Consider the following 13499-nt stretch of genomic DNA (forward strand, 5'->3'; position numbering starts at 1 on the left):
CCATCCTTTGGTGGAGGTGTCTACAACACAAATCACTACAACTTTGGTAGACATCCTGTAATGATCCAAAAATCATTACATTTTTTCACAAGCACCTTGAGCATAAAATGCACCTAAAATTTCTAAAATAAAAATCTTGCATGTTACTTGTGAACTTGTTGAGCATCATGTGCATTTTTAATTCAAATTAGAATTTGACTTGTGCTTAGACTAACCAAAACCGAACACTGCTTGTTTTGGCGGATCATCCGTCATCACCACCGGACCGTCCGTCGAGATAGCTCACAGACTTAGAATAATTTTAGCCAACTCGTGCACTGATGGAGTGTCCATCACCACTAGCAGACTATCCGTCAAAACCGTTGCACAGTCAGCCAGTCTATCGAACCGTTCGTCGCTATGAAGGACTGTCCGTAGAATTACACCGACATGTGTATCATGTAGCTACTACACTGTCACACTCACACACACCTTGGCCCCACATGTAAGTCTCTCTCCCTCACACCAAAATCCACCAGCCCCTCCACTCCCTCCCTCTCATTCATTCACGTGAGAAACCAGGCAGAGCAAAAGATAGAAGAGAAGAAGTGGGAAGAGGAGAAGAGAGAAGAAGAGGAGGAGAAGAAGGGAAGACGAAGGAGGCCACCCCCCTGCAGCAGGCCGGTGGCGAGCTCCTCCATGCCCTCAACCTCACCGAAGCCAAAGGAGATGGCCACCCCAAGGTCTTGTAACACCCTAAAATTTGCTCCTTTTGAAATAGAGTTAAAGTGATTTAAATTTTGTATTTTTGTGTTCATGAAATATAGGAAAAATAATATTTTTCATTAAATTAAAAATTCATCCTAAGGCTTAGCAACTTGTTTGTGCATACATGCTAGAGCATTGGAATTATTGGAAAGTGTGACTTTGTCTAAAATTTAAAATGGTTTGAATTGCTTTTGAAAATGAGTTTGGAAAATGCTTTGGAATAAAAAGAAAAAACACTCCCTCTGTGTTTTTGGCCCGAAGGCCACTCACCCTCGCCCTTTCCATTTGGCCAAAAGGCTGGCTCCACCCCCGTAGCCCACTCGGCCCACTTCCTTCCCTCCCTTTCTCCCTCTTGGCATCGGCCCAGCTTCACACCGCCCGGCCCAATAGCGCCCACGCGATAGCTCTCCTCTCCCTCTCTTTGTCTGACCCTTGTCTCGCTAACCGGTGGGACACGCGCGTCAGTCGTCTCCCTCCTTGTGACGTGCCCAACTGGGACACTATCCCGAGTCAGAATCCTCGCCGCCGCCATACTCCCCGTGATTCGGCATGCGCGCCATGCCTGGACCCCTATATAATAAAGCCATAGGTGCCACACCGCCCTCATCCCAAACTCTAGCTCGCAGCTGCCACCTCTGCCGAGCTCACAGCATCGCATCTGACCTTGAAACCCTAAAGCCACCACCGCCATCCGCTTCGCCTTTCTGCTACTTCTCCAATGATATGAGCCCCTCCTAAGCTTCGCTTGAGGGTAAGGAACCCGTTGGTATCTCTCTTGTTCTCCCTCTCGCTCTGTGCCGCCTTCACAAGCTCGCCGGAGCTTCACCGGCGTGTCCGAGCCGCTCGGGCGAGCCCTGTGCCATCACCATGCCCTCGCAGTCCCTCCTGATCCTGTAGATCGATGCACCATGCTCTGCTCTCCCTTCCTGTGCCTTTGTTTGGTTGATGACGACTCGAATCGCCAACTGGGCGAACGCTGGCGAAGTTCCGGTAATGGCGCCACTGTCGGGCTACTGTTTTGGCCGGTCGCATCTTCTCTCTCTCCCTCTGCCTTCTAATCCTGGCTATATGTCTTAGATCCAACGGCCGAGATCGCACAATACCCCTTCATCATGGCATTTTATATAAGAGCCCCTACAAATTTCTATGTCTAAACCCATAGTCCATGACGTATTCTTCGAATACGTTTTCTCTTTCAGAAAGCGTAGTTTCCTTCTGTTAGCTTTAGAATATGTTTTCTCTTACTGGAAAGCATAGATTCTCTCTGTTAGATTCTAAATATGTTTTCTTCTTTTGAAAACATAATTGCTTCGGCTAGATCCAAAATACGCTTTCATCTATTTACAGTTTTGCCACTAGTTTTATTTAAGGTATAACTTCTGTGTTTTAACTCCGATTTGACCCGTTCAAGTTGTGTTAGATTTGTAATTCAGTAATCTACATGTTCAAGCTACTATTAAATATATTTTCAACCTTTGAAATTCAATATTAGTTTTAATCTATTATTTTATTAAAGGAAATCTTGTTTAATTCATAACTTCTTCGTTATAGCTCTGATTTTTGTGATCTTCGCGTCTGTGTGTTCGTAGCGAGACATAGATTCATTTTACAAACTTTTCATCTTGATTTTATGGTTGTTGTACTGTTCTAATTTATTTCTATTGTTTGCTTCTTGTATGATTGCATGGATGTTTGTGTGGTGCGTTATGATCTTGTCTAGTCGGTGAACTATATGTGGTGAATCGAGAAGTAATTCATTGAAGGATTTGACTTGAAGAAGGATCTGAGTTTTAAGGCAAGTATAGCATGGGATCTTCCTTGTTGTCCTATTCACTTTAATAATTTAATCATATGCATGTGTCTACCTTGGCAACCATAGCAAATTTTCCTAGCTATTTGATATCTTGGATTCCTTGTCACCTATGGGGTACTACATTGGGTAGTATGATGCTAGTGCTCAACTAAAGCCATGATCTTGTAACTTGACTAACGAAATATGCAATAAACACTAAAAGATGACTTTTTAGCAACATGGTTAAAGGGGCCTAGAGTGTTTGGCTACTTTCTAGATGCTCTAGATTCCTCTCCTTAAGGACTTATCTATAAGTGATCATCCGGGACTTACAATACAACTATGAGGGCCACATGCCTATGGCTTTAGCTCAGTACAAGGACCTTTTCTAGCTTGTTAGTGGTTACCTTTATGGTGCAAGAGGGGCTCCGATTGGTTTGATTCCGCGGCCTGCCAAGGGAGTGCACTTTGGTTTCTTTGTCTTTTTGTTAGTCACACCTTGGGGGAGGGATCTTACTGGTTGATGGGTAATCCTTAGCAGCCCTAACTTGTTAGATGAACCTTTGAAAGGCTTCATAGTGTACCCTGCCTGCTCACCTTGGAAGTGTTTTGGGAGTAATTAACCCGGGCATATGGGTATCACGACTCGCAGTGAAAGTGTACAACCTCTGTAGAGTGTAAAACTAGTATATCAGCCGTGCTCACAGTCACGAGCGGCCTTGGAACCCTTATGGAATATATGATGAACACTGATGATACTGATGATAAATATGCTCACTAATGATTACTATTTGTGTTATATATTATTCATGTTTACCTGATCATGTGTTTACGTGGGCTTGTGAATAAACTTGTTGCTACTCAATTGCTAAAACTATGACTCATTAAAAGCTAATCATAGTTAAACCAGTGTTAGCCTTTTGAGCCTCATGAACCCCATGTTATATTTGTTGAGTACGACGTGTACTTACGCTTGCTTTACTTTTTAAATCATTGGAAAAATCCTGAATGGTTACCAGATTTCTAGAGTTTGGAGGAATTAGGCTTATGATCAACCAGTCAGTAGTCCCTGTGGAGTTGGAGTCTTCACCTGAAGATCGGAGTTGTCTCTAAGGTTATATCTCTTGTAATAATACGTTATATTAAGCATTGTCTTTCGATATTATGCTTATTTGTAGCTATATGTGAGATTTGACTTCCTGGGCTCACATATGGTGCGTATCTGGTTTTGTTCTAAAAACTGGGTGCTACAGGTCTTCTTCAACCTCAAGCTCATGAAGGTCACTGGCGTTGATCTCCGTCCTCAAGCAACTCCAAGCCAAGCTGCTGTGTATGGAGGTCCCCTTTGATGTGGTGAGCACATCCCCTAAGTCCCAATATATCATCCCCATCGAAACCCCCCACCCCCATGTGCTCCATGTCTCATCCATGGTGGTTTTCACCATTGTTGAACTCGAGCTCACCACAGCCAATGCATGACACAACCAACACTTCGAGTAGCTTCTCTATATCACTAGAAAGCCATAGAAACAAACCATACTCGATTCAGAGTCCAGATGCCCTAGAAATCATCTCTGACATTTTTGCACTACTGTTGTTCGTCATTTTGACAGAGAGTTCGCTGATTTATTGCCAAACCCAAGAGCAACCTTGATTTTGCGGATGGTCCGTCGTTCTTGGCGGAGTGTCCGAAAAATTATAAAAGGGTTAATTGGATCGGTGCCATTATAACTTCACCATTTTTGAAGCATGCCATTACTATTCAACAAACTATGCCACTGCCATTACAACTCTGCAGATGTTTGAGATACGCCATTATGTACGTTTAGAGATGACTTGGGCCGACTGTCAGATGTATAGAGGGGTAACGTATATCCATATGGACAAGATTGCCCCTTTACTCTTCTCTCTTACACTCGGTGACACATGGAGCCCACTCGCTAGTCTTCCCCACTGTCTTCCTCCCTCTCTGGCGGTGGCGTAGTTGCCCCCTCCCTCTCTGTCTTCTCCATCTCTAACTTGGCACCGGTCATGATGACTTCAGAACATCGTAGGCTCTACCCGCTCGCTGCGGTCACCTGGCAACGGTGGCGCAACCTGCCTGCCCACACGCTCTCTTGGTGATACTATAGAAGCGACGCGACGCGATGGCCTGCATGCCCACCCACATGCTTGCATCACGGTAGTGCAGCAGCGGCATGGTGGCCCGCCCATGCACTCGCCCAGTGGCCGCACAGTGGCCCGCATGCGCACGCTCACCCGGTGGCAGCGCGGTAGCCCACACACCCGCACTTGCCGGCCATGGGGGCTGGGGGCTGGGCTTGAGGTTTCTTGGCCAGGGGACGGGGCTCTGGCTAGCCAGATTGGGACAGGTGGCCTATGGTCAGCGATGCGGCGCGCTGGGGCTATAGTCGCGCTACGCCGACCTACAAGCGGGATGCGGTGGAGGTGGGGGCCGGGCAGGGCAGCGCGAACGGCTAGTGGTGGCGCTGTCCAAGGCTGCGCGGCGCCACTGCTGGGAACGGCGGTGGCTCAACTGCGGCAAGGGAGTGGCGGAGGCTGGAGGCACGCTGGCCGGCAAGGACGCAGTGGCTCGTGGCGTAAAGCATAGGGTGCGCCCTAGAACGAGGAAGAAAGTGGATGGGAAAGGGATGATACATGGGACCGATACATCATTGAGTAGGATAGAGGGACACTAGCAGGGGCAAAAGTGTCCATACAAAAGTACATTAGCTTTCGGATGCCTGAAAGAGGGCCCAATACGTCTTTAGGTGTACATAGTGGCGTATTTTAAAATAGGAAACAATTGTAGTGGCACTAACATAGTTTATTGAATAGTAATGGTGTGCTTCAAAAACGATAAAGTTATAATGGCATAGATCCAATTAACCCATTATAAAAACAGCACAACCCAAACTTGTAAAATTCATAGAAAATTCATTTTAAATCCAAAAATTGTGAAACAAGTTTTGTTGTGATACTTAGAATATTCTCTATCATATAAACATAATTTTGACACCAAAAATAATATTTTAATTTTGACTAAAGTAATGCATTTTTAAATTTATAAAATGCATAGCTTATTCTCTAGGTTTCCTAAATTCATGAAACTTGTTTTGTTTGCTTCCTTTGGGCATGTGCTATCTAGGAGACACATTTGTGAGCATCATCTCATCACATTTGTGCGTGTGACATATCCTTTATGCCTCACACTTAAACCAAACACTAATTAAATGACGGATGGTCCGCTAGACCCGGCGGAGGATCGGTCAAATTATAGAGCTTGATCTCTAAGTAAACCCGAGGACACCCAGTGTAACACCCCAGGTGTTTGGCTTCCACATTTGCACTTGCATTTCATGAACATGAGCATTATTCATCCATTCATGAGCTTATATTGCATGAAACATGTTTTCGAAACATTGCAACATATCATTATATTTCATGTGTGCTTGTTTTATAAAAAATGAATAGTGTGCAACACTCAAGTGCAACATGTACAACTCACTATAGTGAAACATGGTTAGTTAGTACTATGTAACAAAATCATGAAACATGTGAAACATGACTTTGAAACAAAGGTAATATTTCATTGGTTTTCCTTGTTTCAGTACATGTAATGCTTGATTTTGGTGTGACCTATGTGTGGTGTGGCTAATAATTCTCTTAAGCAACTTAGTTATACTTAGAATGTCATTTGGAGCATTGTTCATGTTGATCATGTTGCCTAATTATGATTTCAAGTAGTGGTTTGACTTGTTTTGACCCCTGAACTCTTTTGTTTGACTATTTAAAAAGTACAACTTAGAATGTTTGCATGTCTGAGCAACCTAAAGCAAAGTTGTAGTAAAATTTTATAAGGAACAAACTTTGCTTAGAAGCCAAGTCATGAAAATGTGCACAACATGCTCAAAAAGGTCCCACAAGTCAGTGTTGAGGGCTGATTCAACAGTTAGAAAATTTTCTAAGTCTGGATTGCAGTTTCAGTTTGATTGAGCTGACTTTGGCTTGATGTAACTCATGATCCTTTGAGAATTAGTTGATGATTTCTAAAACATTGTTGTAGCCCTATCATAGCTCTACAACTTTCATGTACATGGTTTTCGCTAATGATCAACGGCTTAGTCGTTTCAACACAATGAAGATACACTGTCAGGCTTGGATTGAAACTCTGAATCGAAGCTACAGTAACTGACCGGTTTCAGAAAACGAACGCCGCGTGGAGGCCACCTGTCGCCGGCCGCCTGACCGCACAGGCCATGCACCACGGCCGTCCTGGCGCCGCTGTCCACTGCTTGAACCCGCACCCTTCTGCCCGACCTGCTCGTAGTTCCATTTCTTGCTTTCCTTCGCTCTCCACCGTAGCCGAAGCGCAGCACCGCCTCGCCATTGCTGCCGAGCAAGCTCCACCATCACCTAGCTCACTCGTCGCCGCAAAATCGACGCCACCATCTAGCCCGAAGCTCCGCCGTGTCCTCCTCTACCTCATCGACCTTCTAGCCGAGCCAGCCGAACCGTAGGTGAGGGCCATTGGCCGTTTTTCCGACGCCGTTGCCTTGGTCGTACCTCGCCGGAGCGGAGCTCACCGTGGCCAACCACCACCGGAGTCCTCTCGTCCCCCCTTTTCTTCTTTGTTAGCTCCGTGGTGACCTCGTGAAGCTCGTACCGAGCTCGGAAGAGGCACTGGGGGCTCGCCGTCGTCAGTACCCCGCACCAGAGCTCCATCGTGCCGCCTTAGCCGACGACGAGCTATCTCCAGTTAGCTCTAGGTCTTGCCAGTAGCATCATTCGACGCGGCTCATCACGTAGATCATGTAGGTGCCGACCATCTCGCCGGAATCCTCGCCATCGGCGAGCTACGCCACTGCCGCGCCATCACAAGTGCCGTCCCCTATTTTCTTTCGCTGACCAGTGGGGTCGTCTGACCCACGGGTCCCACGCGTCAGTGACCATTTAGCTGTAGGATAGTTTAAATAATTCTAGTTTGAATGCTGTTTTGTAATATTTGTATCTCCAAATTGGTAGATCCAAATGGGGTGATTCTAATTTTGGTAGAATCATAGTGAAGTCTAGTATTTAGGAAAAATATGACATGAGCACTTGAAGTGGAAATTTTGGATGAATTAAATAGGAACTTGAAATGTGATTGTAAATGCATGCAAATTTGTTTAAATTATATCTTTAGTTTCTGTGCTCCAAAAATTATGAAATTTTGTGGGTAAGCTATTCTTGCTTAGTAGAAGCTCTGGTAAAAATTTGAGAGTCATTGCATGTATGGTTTTTGAGTTATAGATTTTCCTTTTATCATTGATTGATACTTGTGTGACTTTTTGTAAATTATCTAGGAATCCAATGACCATGAAATTTTGTGGGGAGTATCCTAGTACCATAAGGATGCTAGGAAAAATATGGAATCTATTGCTTGACACTTTTCACTAAGGTTTCCTAATTATGTCATTTTAAGCCATTATGTCTTATCATTTTTGTGTAGGCTGTTATACTTGCTCAAATGGTGTGAACTTTTTATAGTAGCCTACTTAGAGCATGTAGTACCTACTGTAATTTTTGTAGATTAAATGGTGCAGTTGGCATATATATTTATTATTCCTCTTAAATAATTAAATAAATTAAGAAAGGTATTAAAGGAAATGATTTGGTGATGAACACCTTACTTTCTGGTGTTCTTGTGATATGTGTGATGAGTGAGTGAAGTTGGTTTCGTCCATTTATATGTTTACAACATAAGTTAATAATTATTTTTCTGCATCGTGTCTTTCGGGACAGTTCTGGGGACTTTGCAAAGTTTCCCATGATAATTTGGTTTGCTGTGAATGTGGTGAACACAAAAGTTGTAGATAACTTATGTATCTAGCTCCTGTCAAAATTTGGTGGCATTTGGCCTAGTAGTTTAGGAGTTACAGTCGTTTAAAGTTGGATCACAGCTTTGCCGGTTCTCTGTCTTGTGAAGACAGATTTCTGTTGATTAAAATATTTGACCTGGTAAAGGTTAGAATCATGCCTTGAGGTCTGAAAATGGCTTGTAGACAATTTCATGAGCTTTCCAAATTGCCTTGTTGCATGTCATTTGGATTTCTAAATCTCCAGTTATGGCCAGTTTACTGTACCACTATATAGTTCCTATTTTGCTGAAATACAAATGCTCGTGTGTATGCTTTGTTGCAATATTCTTGTTGATTGTTTATGTGCTAGCCTAACTTGAGAACATGCTTAGGTGCAGGTGCTAGGTCCTTAATTGAAGATGAGCAATTATACATTAGGTTGTATAAACTTGGTAAGTTAAAGTGGTTTGAATAGGGCTTAAGTTGGAATATGCGGACTACAGTGAGCTTGTGCATTCCCCGAGCATCGTTCATGTGCTTCCATGATATTTATCTTGCGCATTCATGCAATAGGTGTGCCGGAGGGAGTGATGCTGCTAGAGTTCGAGGGAGTCAACCAGGAGGAGGAGCCCGAGGTGCAGGAAATTGATGAAGCAGCCGCCGAGGAGGAGTTGCCCGAGTGCCCAGACCACCGTCCTTCCTCTTTCCCGAAAGGCAAGCCCCGGAGCATATTAAGTCTCCCATGTTTTTACAAATACCTTGAGTATCTCTTATTGTTGATGATGCATTACGTATAGGAATTGGTTGGAACCAATTACTGCATTATATATATCCATCCTTGTCCAGATATCGCACTGGAATCCTATTTAAGTTCAGGAACGAGTTAAATGCTTAGCCATGCTTAGTGCGGTAGAAGTCAGGTGATTTCATGTCACCTGCGAGCTTTAGGATGAGGTGGATCACGGTTGGCTATATTTGCTATCATGGAAAAGAACAATGTTAATAATGAATTAAGACCGGGCGGAGTCTTGTGTAGGTTTGGACATAGTGACTCCGTCTGTGTCGTTTAAGGACCGATACGCTGTATGTCCTCATGTCATGTTGAACGCAGCCTAACACTTAGCTGGCCGGATAAGTCGTTCCGACCATGAACCTGAGTAGCTCAACTCAGGCCGGGAACCGTGGGGGTTGGATGCATTCTGGAGGTAGTAAGGATGTGCGGAGAGCCATTGACATAAGTCCAAGGGGAGTCAGGTGCTTAAAATCCTGCACTTCCTGGCAGAGTGGTTCTCTGAGAATGCAGGGCGGCCCAGACCCGCGTCTTTTCTTTTATTTTTCTCCTGAGTTGTACCAAAGGTGACTCGTTTGCGACCCTGACGGGGAAAGCAGGGTTTGTGTTTAGGAATACCCCTCCAGCTGGATAGGAATCGATTCGAATCGCCACCTCTCCCGGATAGTGAGAACTTGACTGAGCAGCGGCAACGTAGATTCAATTAATTTAATGATATGGTTAAATGGATAATGATGATAATGTTGCCACGATTTATACCTAATATGGTTATTAATGTTTGCACGTTAATCAAATGATTGCTTAGTACATGTGCTAATATAGATGACAGGTTAATGGCTAAAATTCACTACTAGTTCAGGTTAAGAGTTGATCATTATTACTTATGCTTTTCCGCAAAAAGAAAGTGTCAGCCAGATCCACTAAATTAAGCTATGCATAATCCTTGGTGTCATTTGTTTTGGTTTCCGACGGGTAAGTCTAGCTGAGTACATTCCCGTACTCAGGGTTTATTCCCTCTTGTTGCAGATGACCTTCTATATCAGGGATTCTGTAAGTATTGTCTCCACCCGGCGGGTGATGAAGACTAGATCATGGGCATGATCTCTGTTTCTCTTATCTGAATGCTTTTGCGGGTTGTGATCAGCAAACCAGTATTTGTATTTGAACTCGGGTGTGTAAGTTAAACTATTTGCTTTCGCATGTTTTACAAGACCTGTTTTGTAATAACGATGACTCTGAGGTGTTGTAACCTATTTGCAACCGTCTGTGAAATGTTGTAACGTACGATATGTTATGTTGAATTACTGTGATCTTGGTTGTATGCAAGTTGGTTTGAAATCCTTCGAGATTTCAGTTGACTACCGGGTTTATATGGGCTCAAGTGCGAGAATTTGATCGTTTCGGCGATTGTTTTTGTACTTGTGCTCTTATAAATTGGTCGGTTCTGTGACAGCTGGCATCAGAGCTAGATTCAACACTAAACATGTCATACGGGTATTTAAAACAAAAGCTTTTGTTGTGAAAACGGTTTTCCAACTTATAGTTATATATAAGTGTTCAAAAATCAAAAATTTTATGGTATACTGGTAATCACATCCCTTGTAGCCCACTTAAGGACTTCTAGGTGGCTTATATATAATTACTAACTTGGGGGAAATTATTTTTTCTATTTCGTCGTCCATGTGGCGTGATATTGCATGTGTGCCATTCGCTTGAATGGTAATGTATGGATCAATTGCCTCTACGCTAAGGTAAGTGTGAGTTGTGAGAGCATGACCGTCCAACCGTCGGTCTAGGGGAGAGTTAGTTGTGGTTACTAGAGTATTTACATGTTGCATACATGTATATATGAAGGTACTTAATTGTGGGTATATCTGTTGGGTAGTTTGGATACCAAAGTATATATATCTGGGGATGTATATATGGAGAGTATCTTAGTTACTACTTTTGTTATTAGCATTATATCTTGTTGGGTTGGGCTGCAATGAAGTTTTCTGTAGGTACGCTAACAACACACCGTGTAGATCGACTAGTTACCGCTAATTGAGAGAACGTATGTATGCCACCGTATATTCTGCTAAAACTTAAATTTTCTTAGGTTTGTGAGGACGTACGGAACGAGCATGCATCATATTCACTCATGTCATTCATATTGCATTACTCCCTCCCTTATAATTGCTTATCCCAAGTATTAAGTAAATCTCTCAACAAAATAATCCTCTCACGTGAGTTGCATCCCTTTTTGATATAGATGGCCGCGCCCATGTTTCCTACTGGTAGCAGCACCTTTTTGGACCAGTTCGGTACTCCCACCTTGCTCTAGAGGGTGCTCAGTTCTGTTGGGTACCCGGAGGCACCCCGCTACGCGTGGAGGCAGGCGGTACCATTGGGAGATGTACCATGGTACGTTGTGACCTTTATAGTGCCGCAGAACCCCACAAGACCGTTGTGGCATGGGTGGAGCATTGAGACCGATGGGCAAAGCCCATGGGAAGCCGCTCAAGTTGCTGCCCTTGATGTGCTAATGGATATAGCACAGAGCTTCGGGGATGAGTTAGTGGGTGGACCAGCTTCATCCATTCCCCGAGTGGCTCCTACTGAGGCTGAGTGGACTCAAGACGTTGGCTAGGCCTTGGTTCGAGGCCGTGGTGAACGGGTTCAGAGCGACAATGCTGGAATGAGTGCTATGATGGCTGTCTTGAAGCTTTGCTGAGTCTGGCAAGACACCCTTTCTAGTGTGCTAGATGAAGCTGGCAAGGCAATGGCAGCCCAGCACAAGTTCAGGTTGCGTGCCCGCAAATATCGCCGTAGGGCGGATGCATGTGGGCGAGCTCAGCAAGAAGTAGATGAGATTCGAGGTATTGCAAATTATCGCCTGCAACAGTGGGGTCAAACAGCACGCGAAAGAGACGAGCTTCATAACCAGCTGATGAACCTCACTATAGAAAGAGATGAGGCAGCACAAGAGTTGGATCATGTGACCCGTCACAGAGATGCAGCTTTAGAGTTAGCAGAAGAAAGACGTCAGGGTTGGATTATGGCTAACCAAAATGCTTTCCAAAGGGAGCAAGATCTCCAAGAATGGCTTGAAGAGCTTCAGGTTGAACACCATCAACTAAACAACCGTCTGTTTCCTATTCCTCACCCCATACCAAGGTACCCTAATGTGGGTGGACCTCAAGTAATTGAGGCCAATGAAGAAGAAGAGGACGTGCAGATGGATGACAATGCAGCTGAACCTACAGATGAAGAAGAAGAGGAAGATCTAGAAGAAGTCCAAGGTGTCTACGATGTGGATAGCGATCACTTCGATGAGTAGTTAGTTAGCAAGTCTCACTAGTTAAGCTTTTGCAGTCATTGATGTAATGGACTTAAGTACGATGACTGATGTTGGATGTACCTTTTTAATTCGAACTTGGCATGTAATGTACTTTAATTCGCTCCCTTCGGGATGCGTATCATGATGGTTAAGTTTAAAACTTGTCATGTTGGAATGCACTGCATATGGCGCTAGTAAGCTGATTGATGATTTGGTGATTGGAGAATGAATTATTGCCTCTGTTTATTGTATGAAGTTTTCATTCTCTCCAGTAAATTCAGTTTGGCGTAATGACATTGTTCCTCTCCAATGTGCTAACATCACCAATAATTACTGGTTGTGCATTGTTGCAGATGCCTCGCACGCGTTCCACTGGTGCGGCTGGTGATGATGATGACCTTCCACCGCCACCACCACCCACACCAACGGAATTGATGGCAATTCTTGCGGAAGGATAGCACATGATGGCTGAGGCTCTCTGCATGATTGCAAATCGTGATGGCCGTGGTGCACGCCAAGGACCGGAACCAAATCAATATAGTGACTTCAAGGATTTCCTTGACATGAAACCCCCGATCTTCAAGGAGGCTGAGGAGCCCCGACAAGCTGATGAGTGGTTGAACACTCTCAAGCAGAAGTTCCGTCTGCTTCGCCTGACTGAGGTGCTGAAGACTGAGTATGCATCTCACCGACTACATGGGCCAGCTGGTATTTGGTGGAGTCATCATCGGTCCACTATGCCCGCTAATGCCCGAATTACTTGGGATCAGTTCAAGTCTGCTTTCAGGGGAAATTATATTCCTCCTGGTCTCATGGCAATCAAGCATACATAGTTCATGAAGCTGACTCAGGGGAATAAGAGCTTGAATGAATACCTGCAAGCTTTCAATAACCTTGCAAGGTATGCTACTGAGTTTGTTGACACTTATGCCAAAAAGATCGCTAGTTTCAAGCGGGGACTTAGCCCCAAATTGATGAAGACCATGGGAAATTGCAAGTGTGCTCATTTTA

Source organism: Miscanthus floridulus, chromosome 19 (genome assembly GCF_019320115.1).
Source record: "Miscanthus floridulus cultivar M001 chromosome 19, ASM1932011v1, whole genome shotgun sequence".
Lineage (NCBI taxonomy): Eukaryota > Viridiplantae > Streptophyta > Magnoliopsida > Poales > Poaceae > Miscanthus > Miscanthus floridulus.